This window comes from Muntiacus reevesi, chromosome 9 (assembly GCF_963930625.1).
Source record: "Muntiacus reevesi chromosome 9, mMunRee1.1, whole genome shotgun sequence".
NCBI classification, from domain to species: domain Eukaryota; kingdom Metazoa; phylum Chordata; class Mammalia; order Artiodactyla; family Cervidae; genus Muntiacus; species Muntiacus reevesi.
The window spans coordinates 2901756-2919918 of NC_089257.1; the positions used below are offsets into that span (position 1 = coordinate 2901756).

General features: G+C 50.1%; 1 pseudogene; it reads left to right on the forward strand.

Moving 5' to 3' along the window:
- The first annotated feature begins 11711 nt into the window (after positions 1 to 11711).
- On the forward strand, positions 11712 to 17923 carry LOC136174603 (olfactory receptor 5P56-like; annotated as a pseudogene).
- The last annotated feature ends 240 nt before the right edge of the window (positions 17924 to 18163 follow it).

The following is an 18163-nucleotide window of genomic DNA, read 5'->3' on the forward strand; positions in this document are numbered from 1 at the left end:
TCTGCACTATTTAGTAAGCATTTTGTGGACACATAAAGCGAAGAGACTCCAAGGACGGAGACTGTTAGCTCCTTCCTTCCTGAAAGTCCGGGCCCTCCTCCCATCAAGCCTGGGCTCAGGGGAGGTCTGTGTCCCATGGAATCTGCTCTAGCCTTGTGACTAGGATTGCCAGATTGAGCAGATAAGAATACAGATGCCCACTTAAGATTGAATTTCGGATAAACAATGAATAATTTTTCAGATTAAGTATGTTGCAGTATTGCATGGGACACAAACCAAAATTGATTGCTTATCTGAAATTACCAGGTGTGGATTGTTTTATTTTTTGGCGGCACCGTGAGGCAGGCAGGATCTTAGTTCCCTGACCGAGGATCGAACCCGTGCTGCCTGCCTTGGGAGTGCAGAGTCGTGGTCGCTGGACCTCCAGGACATCTCAGCAGCATATGCTTTACTGGACGGCTCCCCGCCTGCCTTGCTTTGACCGATAACAAATAGCAGGGGTGACCGTGGGCCAGTCCAAGCCCAGCCCCGAGGAGGGCGGCTGCTTTCCAGGTCCTCCGTCTCAGAAGCCCGCCCTGCGGCCACCGTGCTGTGGGCCAGCACCCCATGGGAAGGCTCTGAGCCCCAACACTGGGTGAGGCCGGGTCTGGCAGGACAGCGCAGCTGCCAGCTTCGTGCGACTGAGGCAGTGACCTCCATCTATACCAGGAGAGGGGGAGGAGTAATGTGCCCCAAGCTCCTAACCCCCGGAACTGTGAGAAAGAGCAGATCATATTTGTAAGATGCTACATGGTAGGGAGTTTTCTTACATAGCAACAGATAACCAGAATAACCCTTAACAAATCATGCTTGAATTATTCTGCCTTGAGTCCCCAGACCTCGTGGGGTCCTCTGCAGTGCCTCCGTCAAGCTTGGTCCTTATGAGGCTGTGAAGTCTGATCCAGTCTCACTCTGACTGTTCCTTAGCGAGGCAGTGTCTTCTTGAGGTTCAGAGGAGGACTTTGAAGACAGCCAGACCCAGGACCGGATCCCAGCTCTGTCGCTCGAAGCTCTATGACCTTAGTCTCTTGGCCTGCAAAATGAGTCTGTCAATATTAACTACCTCGTGAGGTGGTCTGTGAGGATGAAAGGAGATTTAATGTCTATAAAGAGCTCAGAACAGCACCAGGCCCTTAATTAGAGTTCGGCACATATTAGCTGTTATTATTAGTCATCCTCACACTGAATAATTTCTCTCACCTGTGTTATTCTACAATTTTATCCTCATTATTATTTCTATCCAGGGGAGAAAGTTTAGTGAAGTCACAAATCACAATAACAAGGGTGGCAGAGACCACCACCACAGAGCCACAGCGGTCCACGAGAAGAGACTCCCGGCGTGGGAAACACTTACGTGTCCAGCCTGTCTAAGCCCCTCACTCTGCCACGCCAGCCCGTTTGCTTTTCCTGGGCCCAGCTGTCGCTGAGAAATCACAGGCAACCTAGACCTACTGGGTGATGAATCGACCTCCTCGGCCACCCAGTCACGCTCCCAAATTTCTGTCTTTCTCTTTTCCCATGAAGCAGACATGCTGAGACAGAAAACTGTAGATCTGGGAGAGCAGAACCTGAAACAGAAGGTACAGGGTTATGGAATCAACTCAGGACTGGTGTCCGAGTCTGGTTTTGACACATACAGTCTAGCATGATCTGTAAACAAGACCGTTGTGTAAAGATTAAATACATGACAAAAAGCTTTGCAGATAGGGTGTTTTGGAGTAGATGATCCCTGGAGACCAGTTTCCCCACTTCTTCTGGATTATGCACTCTGGGCGTTAAAAGGGCATGGACTGCCGGTGCCAAGATGCAGCTGTGCAAGATGACCTCTTCCTTTCGCCCTTCTGTGGGCCCAGCACCGCTAGTCAGCACGTCTGCGGCCTCTGGCTCTCTGCCCAACCTCCAGCTTGCCTGTGCCGGCATTGCCAAGGCTGAGACCTTCCTCTTCCTCTGCTTGCTTCGTTGTCACCATCGTCCTAGCCACTTTCAGAAGGATGCATTCCCTGAAAGCCCCAAGCAAAACTCAAGTCTCAAGACAGTGGGTTAAACCCTCCAGCAGGACAAAACCAGGACAAGTGATCAGAAACTGGAGAGCAGAGGAACCCTAAACCAAGGATGAGCCAAGGGCCAAACACCAGGAGAAGAAGGATAAGATTTTTCAAAAGCCAGGTCAAGTGAAGAAAGGCAGCATCGTGAGTGAAATCGGGGTCATACATGAACTTAGACCAATAGGTAGTGCCCTTGGGGGCAAGACATATGTCAGATTTCTTGTCCTCAGGGCCATTGGAAGTCAAAGCTAGCTTGTGAGGGGCCATACTCAGAGTAAAGGGGCATTTCCAATCCCTCTAGACTTCTGCTTGTGTACAAAATGTGTTTGGAGTTAAGCTTCTTTGAGGGCTTCCCAAGTGATAAAGAACTCGCTTGCCAATTCAGGAGACACAGGAGATGCATGTTTGACCCCTGGTTGGGAAGATCCCCTGGAGGAGACATGGCAGCCCAGTCTAGTACTCTTGCCTGGAGAACCCCATGGACGGAGGAGCCTGGTGGGCAACAGTCCTTGGAGTCACAAAGAGTCGGACACAACTGAAGAACTTAGCTCGCACGCATGCAAGCTTCTTTGAAAGACCTGGCCTGTCATACTCTGGCACCTGACCCTCACCTATCCTCCACATCTCTCCTGCCCCCGATTAAAGGCACTGGCCAAAGACAACACTTCAAAGGCTGCGGTGACAAGTACTCTATTTCAGCACCTGTTTCCTCCCCAGCCCCTGTCTGTTCATGAGCTCTCCGCTCCCAGGACAGCAGACAGACGTGAGCACATTTGTCCCTTGGGACAGAGCTGAATGATTCCTATGGACTTACACTCCTACACACTCCGCTCACCGTTGTGATCTGACTGTGCCTCTGGCTTCCCCAAATAAACCGCAGGCTCTCTGAAGCAGGAACCGAAGCTCATATTTCCTCTCATGCTCCACTGAACCTAGCACAGTGCAAGGTACTTAATCGGGGCATATTAATTAAGGTTTATGGATTTATATATATTTCACCTCTTCCTCTTTGGATCTGCAACTTGTGGACAGCAGAAGATAAAAAGAAGACCAGTTGTCGCTACTCTATAAGACTCAGGACTTTCATGAAACACTCCTGATGCCTGAAGAAGGCATTTGCCCAATAATGATAATTAATAGCTAATATTTATTGAGCATATATTATGTGCCAGGTATTCTGGGAGGCACCTCGTACACACTATTTCATTTAAGCCTCAAAGCAACTCCGTGAGTAGGTCTAGACCTATTTCACATATGAGAAGACAGAGAGTCCAAAAAATCTAAGGTCAAATAAAGTTCATAAAGGCAGACCCAAGTCCAGCTGATTCCAAAGTCTATGTTCTACTCTGAGGCCTAAACCTCCTTGGATTTTTGCAGAAAATTATAGAAATTTACATTTCTACTGCTTCCAAAAAAATACCCAAAGAGCTTCTCACATATTTCCCCCAGAACCCAGTTTTTCTAATAATCCCATAGAGTCTTGACTCCTATCAGGAGTTTTCAGTTCCTACAGCCCACCTGAAGAGCCACTTGGAAGAGGAAAAAAAAAAATGGGTAAGAAGGGAAAGGAAGAATGAGGCCAGGAAGCCCGTGGTGCCACTGCTTTGACCCCATTCCTTTGCCACGAAAGAAAGCTCGTCTCCTAAGTCATTTACCGCTCCATCATGCCTTTTCTGCGTTTCATCTTAATGTTAGCATAGCGTTTCTTTGTGAGTCACAGCAAACAATGCAGCCACTTTTTGTTCCAAGGCAAGTCCAGACTGGTTTCAAGAGTGGACAAGTAGTGATTCATTGATAGGATCAAAACCAGGGGCTTGGAAGCTCATATAACTCAATACCAGAAAAACAAACAACCCTATCAAAAAGTGGGCAGAAGACCTAAACAGACATTTCTGCAAAGAAGACATACAGATGGCTAATAAACACATAAAAGATGTTCAATATTAGTAATTATTAGAGAAATGCAAATTGAAACCACAATGATATATCACCTCACACTGGTCAGAATGCAAGTGAAAGTCACTCAGCCGTGTCTGACTCTTTGAGACCCCATGGACCGTCCATGGAATTCTCCAGGCCAGAATACTGGAGTGGGTAGCCTGTCCCTTCTCCGGGAGATCTTCCCAACCCAGGGATCAAACCCAGGTCTCCCGCATTGCAGGCGGATTCTTTACCAGCTGAGCCACCTGGGAAGCCTTTATGCAAAAGGAGGAATTAAAGAATATGACCCATGTAAGGTTGCTTCCAGTCCTGACAGTCACATGAAATCTGAACCCTCTCGGCAGGAGCAATGAACCTATAAACTCATAAAACTGATGGAGCAAACTCCCTCACGTGTAACGTAACTCTGTCTTCTCAGTTATCAGGTGGCCAAAACAGGAACCAAAATGGCCCCAAGTAGCCCTGGATAAAGAGCAGATTGTCTTCCTTTGACAGACCACCAGAGAACCTGTTCCTCAACCAAGCTAAGAGAGAATGCAGAATCTTAGTAGCTCTCAATGTTGCTGTTGTTCAGTCACTAAGTTGAGTCCAGCTCTTTGTGACCCACAGACTACAGTACGCCGGGCTCGCCTGTCCTTCACCATCTCCTGGACTTTGCTCAGATACACGTCCATGAGTCAGTGATGCTGCTTAACCATCTCATCCCCCATCGTCCCCTTCTCCTCCTGCCCTCAATCTTTCCCAGCATCAGGGTCTCTTCCAATGAGTCGGCTCTTGGAGTCAGGTGGCCAAAGTATTGGAGCTTCAGCATCAGTCCTTCCAATGAATGTTCAGTTTTTATTTTCTTTAGGTTTGATTGGATTGATCTCCCTGCTGTCCAAGGAACTCTCAAGAGTCTTCTCCATCACCATAATTCATCATTTCTTTGACACTCAGCCTTCTTTATGGTCCAACTCTCACAGCCATACATGACTAGTGGAAAAACCATAACTTTGACTATATGGACCTTTGTCAGTAAAGTGATGCCTCTGTTCTTTAATACGCTGTCTAGGTTGGTCATAACTTTCCTTCCAAGGAGCAAGCGTCTTCTAATTTCATGGCTACAGTGATTTTGGAGCCCCCCAAAATAAAGTCAGCCACTGTTTCCACTGTTTCCCCATCTATTTGCCATGAAGTGATGGGACCAGATGCCATGATCTTAGTTTTTTGATTGTTGAGTTTTAAGCCAGTTTTTTCACTCTCTTCTTTCACCCTCATCAAGAGGCTCTTTAGTTCCTCTTCACTTTCTTTCCTTCTTTTTTTGCCATTAGTGGTTCTCAAAAGGAGGAAAAGGGGGTGACAGACGATGACATGGCTGGATGGCATCACCAACTCAAGGGACACAGACCTGAGCAAGCTCCAGGAGATGGTGAAGGACAGGGAAGCCTGGCGCACTGCAGCACGTGGGGTCACAGAGTCGGACGCGACTGAGGAACTGAACAACAACATTTAAAGAATTTGGAGGTCAGGCTTCAAGTGGTTTAAGGTGGATTTTCTAAATCAGGGAGCAGATCAGGACTGGAAAAAGTGTGTGACATTATAGTTTAGGATTGACAGATACAAGGGAGGAAGGACCTGAAAACAAATCTTAATGTGTAAACTGCCGTTCGTTGAGAAAACTGTTTATCCAAGAGAGTGATGTATTGTCTTAACAAGAAAGATGTTTGCCTAGAGGTGCAAACTATTTGTACAGAAAAATTGGCCGGCAGGAATTTCATAAAGCTCGCAGTGAAGTTATTTATTGGTTTATAATCATCTCTTCCGAGGCCTGAATTTCCAAGAACAATGAGCTCAGTTATGTCTCCATAGGAAGACGCAGACCCATAGATAGACTATGTGAGTACAGTTGATCTCCAAGCTCAAGTTTCATTTAATTTTTTAAAGCTACCATGAGATGCTGTTCCGTTCCCATAGAAACAGAACCTCACCTCCCTTCCTCCCACCGCTGACGTGAAGCCTGTGTTCTAATGCTCCCACCTCAGCCCACAAAGTGAGCAGAGATAGATAATAAAGAAACAGCTTCAGCTGTGGAAGAGCTCATATCACTTGTCAATCAGGCTTGAAAGAATGGGGTTGTACGGAACCTACGGCTAACAACTACGGCCTTCTCATATTTTAAAAAATGTATTGACACAAATAAGTCATGGGGATGTACTGTACAGTGTGGTGACTATACTTAATAATACTGTATATTTGAAAGTTGCTAAGAGAGTAGATCTTAAAATATCCCATCACTAGAAGAAAATATTCTAACTATGTATGGTGATGGGTGTTAACTAGACTTGCCGTGGGGATCATTTCTCAGCATATGTAAATATCAAATCATTATATTGTCTACATAAAACTAACATAATGTTAGATGTCAATTATATCGCAATAAAAAAGTGTTTTTAGGGGGCTTCCCTGGAGGCTCAGTGGTATATAATCACCTGCCAACGCAGGAGACATGGGTTCGATCTCAGGGCCGGGAAGATCCCATGGAGCAGCTAAGCCCATGGGCCTCAACTATTGAGCTCAGAGCCGTGCCGCAACTGCTGGAGCCCGCAGGCCCCGGAGACGGCGCTCCGCAACAGGGGAAGGCCCGGCTCTGAGACGGCCTCTGACCGCAGCCGGAGAGTGGCCCACGCAGCAGCGGAGACCGGCACAGCCAAAAACCACAACAAATAAATTATTTAGACGTTAAATGCAAATGTAGGAACAGAATTTGAAAACAGAAAACAAACAAAAATGTTTTTAAATAAAAGCCAAAACAGTTTTAAAAATTGCCTTAGGTCAATCGACTAAATGCAGGCTCAGTCAGTGTGAATGAAAGGCTGCTCAGAGGAGACAGGAAGGTGCAGCCTGAGAAGCATGGACCATCTGAGACAGGACAGAGGAGAGAGAAGCAGGGTCACGGCCAAGAGACGGCTCTGACCGTGTGAAAAGGAGGCTGCCACGGTAACAGGAAGCGAAAGTGAGTCGCCCAGTCGTGTCTGACTCTCTGCGACTCCATGGTCTACAGTCCATGGAATCCTCCAGGCCAGAATGCTGGAGTGGGTAGCCTTTCCCTTCTCCAGGGGATCTTCCCAACCCAGGGATCGAACCCAGGTCTCCTGCACTGCAGGCAGACTCTTTACCATATTAACAGACCAATGTCCAAATCTCGTTGGCTCACAACAGCAGAAAGTGTATTGCTCACTCTTGTTCACGTCTATCAGGAGTCAGTAGTGAGCCTGCTACTTTTCATTCCAAGACTTGGGCGAACGTAAGAGAAATCCCTATGTCTGGACATGGCTGGTGTCACAGCAGAGGGAAAGAGGGGACGTGGAGGACACGGGTGGCTTCTGAGGCATCTGTGCTCAGACAGGGCACAGATCACCTCCATTCACACCCCCAGGACCAAACCCAGTGATGTGGCCAAGCTTAATTGAAACAAGGGAAGAGAATGGATATGAATTCTCTCCTTTTGGGGGGACTATAGTCAATTAATAATGTTGTAATAGCTTTGAGTGGAGAGCAGTGGGACTCAGCCATACATATACATGTATGAGAGTGGATAAAAATTTTATCCAGGGACTTCCCGGGTGGTCCAGCGGTTAGAAATCCACCTGCCAAAGCAGAAGACAGGGGCTCAATCCCCGGTCTGGGAGGGTCCCACGTGCCTCGGGGCAGCTAGGCCCCTGCCCCACAAATATTAAGCCCTCACTCGAGAGCCCACACTCCAAAGTCCATGTTCTTGGGCTTTGACAAAGACCCAAAGCAGTCCCCTCCTCCCCAAACAAGAGTCTTTATCCAGGACTTCCCTGGCGGTCCAGTGGTTAAGACTCCACCATGGTGACTGCAGCCAGGAAATTAAAAGATACTAGCTCCTTAGAAAAAAAATTATGACCAAACTAGACAACATATTAAAAAACAGAGACATTACTTTGCCAACAAAGGTCTGTCTAGTCAAGGCTATGGTTTTTCCAGTGGTCATGTATGGATGTGAGAGTTGGGCTGTGAGGAAAGCTGAGCGCCAAAAAATTGATGCTTTTGAACTGTGGTGTTGGAGAAGACTCTTGAGAGTCCCTTGGACAGCAAGGAGATCCAACCAGTCCATCCTAAAGGAGATCAATCCTGGGCGTTCATTGGAAGGACTGATACTGAAGCTGAAACTCCAATACTTTGGCCACCTTATGCGAAGAGCTGACTCATTGGAAAAGACCCTGATGCTGGAAGGGATTGAGGGCAGGAGGAGAAGGGGACGACAGAGGATGAGATGACTGGATGGCATCACCGACTCAAAGGACATGAGTTTGAGTAAACTCCGGGAGTTGGTGATGGACAGGGAGGCCTGGAGTGCTGTGGTCCATGGGGTCGCAGAGAGTTGGACACGACTGAGTGACTGAACTGAACTGAACTGAACTGCAGCACAGAGGGCTCAGGTTCAACCCCTGGCCAGGGAACTAAGCTCCCACATGCCGTGGGAATAATTCTTTTCCAAGAGCCCCATGGAGGAGCCCTGATGCTTAGGCATCATGACAAAATCTAACACAACGAGGGAGATGCGGCGCTCCTGGGGAGAGGCCAGCAGCACGAGGCAGGTTCACCAGGAAGACGTGTCAGATGCCTTGTGCAGGTGGGACGCAGCCTGAAGGGCAGAGGACTCGGCCCCATTTCACTTCTGCTGGTGAGATTCAGCAGGTCTCTCCCACGTGAATAAACCTCCTCTTACCTGCAGGAAACATGGGCCATCCCGCCACTCATCTGCTGAGACCCTCTCCCAGGTCAGTAGTCTAGGGACTGAATCTCTCCTATCCAAACAAACTGAATCTCTCCTATCATTTGCCTAACGAGGCCCTTGGTGTGTGCGGAGATGTCCCCTGGGGTTGTGGAAACCCAAGTTGCCAAGGTCCCCAAGGAATGAGCCAACGTCTTCCTTCCTGGCCTGTGAAAATCAGGCTCCCTACACCTTGTTCTCCCGAGACTTGGCTCTTCAGGGTCCACACCTAGGGGTGTCTGTCAAAGTTATTTATAACAGTGAAAAGCTGCAAATACCTTATTGTCAACCCAGGGGGCCAGTTAAGTAAATGAGGACCCACATACACAACAAAAAAAAAACCTGTGGTGATTATATACAATTATGTAGACTATTGCATATTGATTGATATGGGGAAATGTCCGTGGCATGAGTGAGAAAGTAAATGACAGGATAGCTTGAATGGTATAATTCTGTTTGATTCTGTTTATGGAAAATTATGGTCATGATTGCATTAAGACATTTATAACAGGAACACTCACCAATGCCCATTTTTTTGTGGTGGCGGGGTTTTAGATGATGTTCTGCTTTCTACTTGGTTCTTTTCTGTGTTGCTTACATTTTTTTACAACTAGCATGTGTTATTTCTACAAAGACATTAGAACTATTTTGTACGTGGGAAGAATTACGTTTTGTTTTTCTTTTTTTGGTGGAGAGATGTATTTTGAATATTGTTAAGCGAGTAAAGCAATTATGGTATAATCCCATCTTTGTATATTTATTTGTTGTTGGCATTGTTGCTACGTCACGTCCTTCTCTTTGCTACCTAGGGACTGCAGCCCACCAGGCTCCGCCGTCCATGGGACTTGCCAGGCAGGAATACTTCAGTGGGTTGCCATGTCTTTCTCCCGGGGATCTTCCCAACCGAGGAATTGAACCCACATCTCCTGCTTGGCTGGAGGATTCTTTACCACTGAGCCACCCGGGAAGCTCAGCTGTATATTTATGGCAAATACAATACACATGCTTTTTTCCCAGAGATGTTCTGAAGATCAGAGGAAATACAACTGGGGAAGCCACAGCTCCACAATCAAAGAGTTCACACGTTGATGTCATTGTCGGTTTCCGTAACTTCCCGTGAGACCTGGGGGTTATGCTGACTGTGTCCCTGTGTACATCTTGGCTTTCTGAGTCTCAGTAACCTGCGAAGAGAGGCTCACCATGGATGGACACCATCAGTGAAGACCAACTGTCCTGGCATTTGATGGAGAATCCCTGCTCCTCGGCGGTTCCCAGACAACCCTTCCCAAGACTCTCCAGCATCCCTCGGGGACCACCTGCAGTTTAGGTCTGCTCCTGGGAGAATGAGTCACAGATTCTCCCTGGCACATTTCTAAACTCCAGGGGTCAGGATGAAAAAAGTCAGATGAAACTTAAGACAACAGCCTTCCCAGCAATAAGGAGTCCCAAAGCTTTGCTACAACTCGAGAAGTTCTCTTGAGAAAGCTGGTCAGAGGCCGTTAATGAAAAGGGGAGACGAACACCCCCAAGAGGTCTGCAAAAATCAGGCTCATGGATGGACGGCCTCCGTTCCACCACAGGTAAGTGGGCTGAGAGATGGAGTCCTAACTCCAGTGAGGGCTTGGCTTCCTTGATTCTCCCTTCTTCACGAACCTGCTCACACTATTCCAACCCAACCACCTGCCTGAACACTTAGGTGAACGGGAAGAAACTGGAGCTCAGAAGCAGTGAGCCGTAAGGTTGAAATTAACTTCCCCAGGGCGGTGCCCTGGGTCTCCTGGCTTTTACAGCTCACACCCTAACCTCTTTCGGCTTCAACTACCAGCTTTACTTTGCACACCAGAGACCTGGGAGTTTGCCCTGACATGCTCTCCTCTTCACGTGGCTCTTCAGCCCGTCACCACACCCTGACACGCTGACAGCTGAGCCGCTCTCAGACCCACTTCGCTCTGAGCGTCTCCGCTCCCGCCACTCTAGTTTAAGCGATGAGTCCCTCCTAGATGACTTCAATATCCCCCCAACAAATCTCTCCCGTCTACGGACCCTCCTCCACAACTGTATTTAGAGTGAGCTTATCAAAAAGCAGGTGCGGCCCTGGCATCTTCTGGTTAAAATTCCTTTGTGATGTGTGTTAGTATCTCGGTCATGTCCGGCACTTTGCGACCCCATGGGCTGTAGCCCACCAGGCTCCTCTATCCATGGGACTCTCCAGGCAAGAATACTGGAGTGGGTTGCCATTCCCTCCTCCATTTTTTATGGTATCCCACATTTAAAAAAAAAAATTCCTAACATAATCTAGGGTACTAGACAATAACACTGCAGGCTCTAAGCCTGATCGTCGGAATTCCAATCACACTTCAGCCACTAGTCGCTGAGCCTTTGGGCAAGTTCCCTGACTTCTGTCTCACAGGTTCCACAGATGTAAACTAGAGATTTCAGTGGTGCATCTGATCAGGTTGTTGGGAGGATTAAGCTACAGGAATGGTGTTTAGGGCGGCGCCTGGCAGACAGCACTCGCTAAGTGTCCCAGAGCGCTGCCCGCCTGCCGGTCTCGGCTTGCACACCCTCCCTCATCGCCCTCTGCCAGCACTGGCCCCTTCCAGCTCCTCAGCCTCGCAAGGCTTGCTCGGACCTCAGGGCCTTTGCATGGGCTGTGCCCACTCTTCTGTGAAAAAGCTCTTCCTGGGGAAAATGCTCCTTGGTCTTCTTGAGTCCACGTTTTAGGCTTACAGCATTAGGACCTCCATGTTGGACTTACTGCCCCAGTTGCAACTTTCAGTGATCTGTGTTCGGCTCTCCCTCTGAGCTCCAGGAGAAGGGGCACCATGTCTGTTTGCCCTGACCACTGGGTCCTCACTCCCACTCTGTGCTCAGCACGCACACAACAGGCATGTTCTGAATGGCCGAACATGTCCATCAACTCTGAGGCCTCCGTCTCCTACAAAGAGCTTCCTCCCAAGCTTCAGGATGGTAGACCCCCCTGTCTCCCGGCTCTGTGTGCTGGGCTCTCTCTGTCAAGAATGGATCTCACCAGGACTTCCCTGGGGGTCCGCCCTCCCAGTGCAGGGAGCCTGGGTTCCATCCCGGTCAGGGAAAACTAGATCCCACATGCCACAACTAAGATCAAATAAATAAATTAATGTTTTTTTTAAAACAATGGAACTCAACACATCCCTCCTCAAGTCTATTATTTGTTAGAGTGAATGACACAGTTGTCCACTCCATCACTCGATCCGGGACCCGGGATGTCACGCCTGACTCTCCTTCAGCCCGCATATCTAATTAAAGAGCAAGCAGGGATAAATCCGTCTCCCAACCCTTTCCCTAACCTTTCCTCTGTCTCTGGGAGCAAAGATCTCCCCTACCTTCATCTCCGTTGTATCTCCAGTCCTAATAAGGGCATTAGATTATCTATGAGTCAATAAGACAACATCATCTCAGCTAAGGCCACTGTGACCAGTTGCCAAATGTAGCTCCTGCCTCCTGTCTAATTTCCCTTGAATTCATTTTAACAGCTTAGTCTGACCATGTCGCCATCTTGCTTAAATGCCTACAGCTGCTCTCCACTTAGGGGCTCTTGAGGCCCGTCCTCCAGAAGTTGGACAGTATTTCCTCATGGTTAAAAATGACCAGAACTGGTGAGTGAACGTCTCCTGTTAAAAAGCAAACCTGTGTACTGATTCATAGGGCCTCGAATTCCCTGCTGGCTTAGACAGTAAAGAATCCGCCTGCAATGCGGCAGACCCGGGTTCCATCTCTGGGTTGGGAAGATCCCCTGGAGAAGGAAATGGCAACCCACTCCAGTATTCTTGCCTGGAGAATCCCATGGAGGGAGGAGCCTGGTGGGCTACCGTCCATAGGGTCGCAAAGAGTCGGACTTGACTGAGCAACTTCACTTTCACTTATTGAGCATTTAAAGTGATAGCCCAAAACAGCAATTCCTGTGCCCGATGAAAGAGCAGGGGTGTCAGAGAGCGAACCGGGACCCATCCACGACCCTGGAAGGTGTCCGTGGGAACAGGAGACCCGCAGAAACTCTCAGGGACTCTCCCTCCTTCGGTGACCTCCACGTTCACGAGCCACCCCTCTGCTGACCTTGACAAGCCTCCTCTTTCCTTCACATCAGGACACCTCAGTCTCCTTCACGCACTCTCCTCACCACGGCAGCCCCTCGTGAGCATCTCAGCAGAGGCGCTGGAGCCGGCTCTCTCATCCAGGAGTTTGCCACTGTGAACCCTGGTCCCCCAAGGTCCAACCACACCCACTGTTTCCACCACCTCACCCCTTAACCCTATCAGTGTCCTGACTCAGCTCATGGACGCCTTGAAGAGACAGGCCAGGCAGAGCATGCCTGCCAGCTCCCCTCTTGTTTTCTCTGAGGTCTTGAAGCATCCCAACAGCTAGCATCTCTCCTCTCTGCAAATTCTAAACCAATTAAGGGAGAGGAGGTAGAAGCAAGGCAGACAGAGAGGAAAATAACACCTGCAGGACTGAAAAAAACCTGGTGCTGCAGAACATGACTCAGCCTTGTAAGTGGTCTTAAAAATCAGACAGACAATGACCTAGTTTTCAGATCTACGTTACGGAGAAGCAGAGCAGAGCAAAACCTGTGCTTCTAGTAAAGCAAAAGAGAGAACCAAGCAGAGCTAGACACATCCAGTGCCTTATCCCAAACTCACTGATCACAAAAAGTCCTCCTCTAGGAGAAGGGGGCGTCAGGACTGTTACACAGTGGGTCCTCGCTTTAGGGAAGGACACATCATAAGCGCAGAAGAAATATCCCCTTCTTATCGGCAAGAGAGTGAGTTGCCCCCTCATGCTGATACCACATAGTCATGTCAGTAGCTCTGATTTAGACACCACCTGATTTAGACTTCTCTGGAGTTCAAACGGTAGAGAATCTGCCTGAGATGCAGGAGACCAGGGTTCAATCTGCCTGTGATGCAGGAGACCTGATCCCTGGGGCAGGAAGATCCTCTGGAGAAGGGAAGGGCAACCCACTCCAGGATTCTTGCCTGGAGAATCCCATGGACAGAGGAGCCTGGCGGGCTACAGCCCATGGGATGGCAAAGAGTCAGACAGGACTGAGTGGCTAAGACACACACAGACACCACCTATTTCTCGTTATCTGAGACACTCTAAAGAGACGCCGCCTTTGCTCCATCCAGACCGTTCAGAATTACGAATTTTAACAACTGGAAAGCCACAGGCCCCAATCCAGAACCGACACTCCACTAACCGAACAGACGCCCAGCCAAAGAGAGCAGACCCTGGCCGGGACCCCACCCCAGGGTTTCCCCTCAGGACAGCGAGCAGCCGCGGCGATCTGAAAGTCTAGATAGCAGGGTTCTCCAGAAGGAAGTGCTTGGGAGCACTCCCCTCTGGGGAGGTCGAGGAGGTGGGCGTGCGAGGGCTGAGCGGTGCTCGCCGGGGACAGAGCTCGCCTCCAGCTCTGCCTTCAGAACCTGCCGGCCGCAGGCCCAAGTGCCTCAGATCTGCAGCGGCCTGCTGCCTTCGGCTGTTCATAGCTGACGCGCAGCAGTTTGTTCTTTGCTTATGGCTTTGCCGAAAGGGAATTTTCATATTTACTGTAGCTGCCCATTAGCCCGGACAAATCTTTTTCTTGCTGCCGCTGCTAAGTCACTTCAGTCGTGTCCAACTCTGTGCGACCCCATAGACGGCAGCCCCCCAGGCTCCCCATCCCTGGGGTTCTCCAGGCAAGAACACTGGAGTGGGTTGCCATGTCCTTCTCCAATGCATGAAAGTGAAAAGTGAAAGTGAAGTCGCTCAGTCATCTCCGACTCTTCGCGACCCCATGGACTGCAGTCTACCAGGCTCCTCCGTCCATGGGAATTTCCAGGCAAGAGTACTGGAGTGGGGTGCCATTGCCTTCTCCAATCTTTCTCTTAGTTGCTAGTAAATAACAAAACAGACTTGGCTCTATTTCGTTTCATTTTCTCCCCTTGGAGTCTCAGCTCTGTCGCAGACAGATCAGAAACCCCAGGCTCCTACCAACGGCTCAGGAGCCTCCATCAAGAGCCAGGAGGGTCCCCAGAAGGGAGTGTGAGTCTCCAAGGGCTGTTGTAACAAAGTCCCACAAAGTGTGCAGACTCACACAAGAGAAATATGCTCCCTTGTAGTTCCAGAGGCTACATGTCCAACGTGAAGCTCCTGGCAGAACCGAGCTCCCTCGGAAGCCTCGAGGGAAGGGTGCTTCTTTGTCTCTTCCAACTTCTGGAAGCTCTAGGAATTCTAGGCTTGGGGCAGTCAGTTCAGTCACTCGGTTGTGTCTGACTCTTTGTGACCCCATGATCTGCAGCATGCCAGGCCTCCCTGTCCATCACCAACTCCCGGAATTTACTCAAAGTCATGTCCATCAAGTCAGTAATGCCATCCAGCCATCTCCTCCTCTGTCGTCCCCTTCTCCTCCTGCCCCCAATCTTTCCCAGCATCAGGGTCTTTTCCAACAAGTCAGCTCTTCGCATCACCCAATCTCTTCTTTTGTGGCAGCGTCACCCCAATCTCTGCCTGTCTTCACACAGCCGTCTTCCCTGTGTCTGATCCTTCACAGGGCATTCTCCTCCCTGTGTCTCCACATTCTCTTCTTAATCTTCGTGGGTTTTTTGACTGTGCTGGGTCTTCTTGTTGCGGTGGGCTCCCAGTTGTGGAGTAACTGCTCCCAGTTGCTGAGTGACATGGGCTGTTACTCAGCGGCACATGGGGTCCTCCCGGATCAGGGAATGAACTCGTGTCTCCTGTGTTGGCAGGGGGACTCTTCACCACTGAGCCCCCACTTCACCAGGGGAGCCCCCACTTTCTCTTCTCATAAGGACCCCAGTCACAGTGGATTGAAGGCCCGCCCTAATCGAATATGATTCAACTTGCTCACACCTGCAAAGACCCTATCTCCAAATCAGGTCACAGTCACAGGTCCCAGGGGTGAGGACTTCAGCAAGTCTTCCTGACAGATGCAATCCAGCCTGTAACACAGGGACAAACCTCTGCTCTTCTGCGTCACCTGTGCTCTGGTGACATTAGGCCCGGTCTCCTGCATCCCTGGCCGGAGGGACCTTTGCCCCAAAATAAAGTACAGATTAGTACCGCCATGTATTCCCCCTCTGGGCCAACACACCAGGCCCGCAACACTCATTAGTGATGCCACTTTCCCATGGAACAGGAAATTTGGGGACAGGAAGTGACCAAAGTACCTAATAGACTGATGATAATTCATTTCACTGAGTACTAAGCCCACTCTCCTATGTCCTAGCTTTCTTACCTTGGTCAAGTTGCTAATCTCACTAAATATAAGGGGGCATAATATTTTTAAGTACAATGAATTGATTGAGAACCAGGTCTCTGGAGTTGTATATATTTTTAAATTTATTTTATTGAGGTGCAGATGATTAATAATGTATTGATTTCAGCTATATAGCAGTGATTCAGTTAGGCGTATATAAAGGTTCTTTTTCATATCCTTCTCCATCATGGTTTATCACAGGGTACTGACTACAGTGCCATGCGCTATATAGTGGGATCTTCTTGTTTATCCATTCTCTTTGTAACAGTTAGTATACACATAGTTTTATATACATACCATGGTTTGTATACACACTAGGGTATTCAGTAATCTGAATCTGCTAATCTCAAACTCCCACGCCACCCCTCCCCATCTCAAGCCCTTTGCAACCGCACGTCCGTTCTCTGCGTCTGTGAGTCTGTTTCCGGCTCATGGACCAGCTCACTGGCATCATACTTTAGGTTCCACATGTGATACCATGTGGTGTTTGTCTTGCTCTTCCTGAGCTTATCTCACTTAGTGTGATCGCTAGGTCCATCCACGTTGCCGCAGACGGCAGCACTTCACTCCCTTCGTGGCTGAGTAATAGTCCATTGTACACATGCATCACGTCTTCTTGACCTCTTCCGCTGTCGGGGGGCCTTTAGGCTGCTCGCATGTCTTGGCTACTGTCCACAGTTAAATGGGCATCATATCGAAAAGAGAAAGCATGTGCACTTTCGCAGCTGTTTAGGAGCTGGGTTAGCAGGCGACACACAGCAGGGGTTCAGTGCAGGCCAGCGTCCCGGCCCCAGCCCCGCCGGCAGCGCCCGCTCGCGGGGCGTTGGGCGGACGTCGGCCCGGACCCCGCGTCTGCCCCGCGGGTGCACGCGGGGCGGACTTGGCGCCTCTGCCTGGCAGGTGCGGCGCGGCTGAGAACCGCACGCGCGGCAGCGGCTTGGTCCTGCGGGGCTCGCGGCGCGCGCGGGGCTCCGGGGCGCCCTCTCCGCTCTGTTCCTGCCCGCCTACCCCGCGACCCTGCTGGGCAACCTGGGCGCGGTCAGCCTGAGCCACGCAGAGCCGCGGCTCCGCACGCCGTGTACTTCTTCCTGAGCGTGCTCGCCGCCGTAGGCTCCTCCTCCTCCACGCGAACACCCCGGGACTGCAGGGGGCTTGCTCGCCTCCAGCCAGTCCGTCTCCCTCGCGGGCCGCGTGGCCCAGATGGCCCTCAGGACGCTCCTCTGCAGCGCCGAGGGTCTGATCCTGGCCGTCGTGGCCCAAGGCCGCTTGGCCGCCATCTGCCGCCCTCTGCTCCACGCCAGCCGCCTGTCCCCACGTCCGTGTGTCCAGCTGGTGGCGGCCACGTGCACGGCTGCTGTTGCCACTTCAGCTCTGCTGACCGGGAACCTCTTCAGCCTGCCCTACTGCGGCCGCAACACCGTTAACCACTATTTCTGTGACATCCCCCCGGTGCTCCAGCCTGCCTGCGGACACAGGGCCCGGGCTGACGCCTCTGCTGCCCTGGTTCTCCTCTGCACCATCACCTTTACCCTGGTCTCCTATGGCTTCATCCTGGTGGCCACATGCAGGGTGCGCTCCCTGGAAGCTCAGAGCAAAGCCCTCTCTACCTGCACCTCCCACCCTGCCCTCATCTGCCTCTTCTACGGCACCGCCACTTTCATGTACACCCAGCCCAGCTCGCGCAGCTCCGCGGAGCAGAACAAGGTGGTGTCTGTCTTCTACACAGTCATCATCCCCATGCTGAACCCTCTGATCTACAGCCTGAGGAATAAAGACGTGAAGGCTGCTCTAAAGAACAGATGCCTTGGCCTGCTGCCTTCTTAACCCCGGGTGGAACATTCTGTCCCCGAGTTATAACATGGTAGACTAAACATAAAGCTTGGGTAATATGGATGCTTGAAGAGAGGGAAGCCTGTACCAGCACCGTTTAAGTGACTGACACACACCAGTTCATTTAATCTTCTCAACTTGAAACAAGTACTATGATTATCCCTTAGGAATCGTGGGCGTAGAGAGGTAGAGAAACTGGCCCAAGGTCACACAGCAAGTAAGAAGCAGAGCCAG